The 1,286-nt window shown below is 42.1% G+C and overlaps 1 non-coding gene across 1 annotated transcript; it reads right to left on the reverse strand.

Moving 5' to 3' along the window:
• Nucleotides 1-313: 313 nt before the first annotated feature.
• Nucleotides 314-420, reverse strand: LOC127077842 (small nucleolar RNA R71). Its single transcript, XR_007787610.1, has one exon. It is a non-coding gene; the product is annotated as a small nucleolar RNA R71 (small nucleolar RNA).
• Between the last annotated feature and the right edge of the window lie 866 nt (nt 421-1,286).

The raw sequence follows: 1,286 nt of genomic DNA on the forward strand, positions 1-1,286 counted from the left end.
TATTGCTCCACCCGCAATCGAAGCAAATAACTTCGAACTTAAACCTTCTCTGCTACAGGCAGTGCAACAGAATCAATTCTCTGGAAATCCTACCGAGGATCCAAACCTTCATTTATCCGTATTTGTCCAATACGCTGATACTGTTAAAGCTAATGGTGTCACTTCAGAGGCAAATCGACTTCGCCTTTTTCCTTTCTCGTTAAGAGATAAAGCTAGAAGATGGCTTCGGTCTCTTCCTTCCAACTCAGTTACCACATGGAACGAGTTAAAGAAAGTCTTCCTTGCCCGATATTTCCCTCCAAGCAAAACAGCTATGTTGAGAGCCCAGATAAATGGATTTAAACAGAAAGATAACGAGTCTCTTTTCGAAGCATGGGAAAGATACAAAGACATGATGAGACTTTGTCCACACCATGGTTTAGAGGACTGGTTAGTAATTCATACCTTCTATAATGGTCTCTTGTACAGCACAAGGTTAACAATAGACGCTGCAGCAGGTGGTGCACTTATGGATAAACCTTATGCCGATGCTTATCAACTTATCGAAAGCATGGCTCAAAATCATTATCAATGGGGAAGCGACCGAGCAATGGTAGAGAAACCTCAAACGAAAAGTGGCATGTACGAGATAAGTAGCCTTGATCATGTTAATGCAAAAGTGGAAGCCCTTGCCCAGAAAATTGAAAGTTTGAATGTATCACCTCCAACCACCGTGGTTGCCGCAACTCAAAATTGCGAAGTCTGTGCAATCCAAGGTCACACTCCTGCAGATTGTCAACTCCTAACAGGAATCCAAGCAGAGCAAGTGAATTATGCTCAAGGAAATCCCTACTCTCACACCTATAACTCAAACTGGAAGAATCATCCTAATTTTTCATATAAGAGTAATAATGCTTTATACGCACCAGGACAAGCTCCAAATCAAGCCCCAGCTATACCTCCGGGATATCAAAAGCCGACCCTATCTACACCTAACAATAATGTTCCTAGGAAATCCAACTTGGAAATAATGATGGAGAACTTCATAGCTTCTCAACAGCAAACCAATAAAGATTTCTTAAACCAGAATATACACACTAGTGAGCAAATCAAACAATTAGCAAGTAAAGTAGATGCCTTGGCTACCCATAACAAAATGCTGGAAACACAAATATCACAAGTAGCTCAACAACAAGCGCCTACTGCTGCCCCAACTGGTGCATTTCCTGGACAGCCCCAACCTAACCCGAAAAGCCACGCTCATGCAATCATACTAAGAAGTGGAACGGAAGTGGAAGGACCAGTAG

This window comes from Lathyrus oleraceus, chromosome 4 (assembly GCF_024323335.1).
Source record: "Lathyrus oleraceus cultivar Zhongwan6 chromosome 4, CAAS_Psat_ZW6_1.0, whole genome shotgun sequence".
Classification (NCBI taxonomy): Eukaryota; Viridiplantae; Streptophyta; class Magnoliopsida; order Fabales; family Fabaceae; genus Lathyrus; species Lathyrus oleraceus.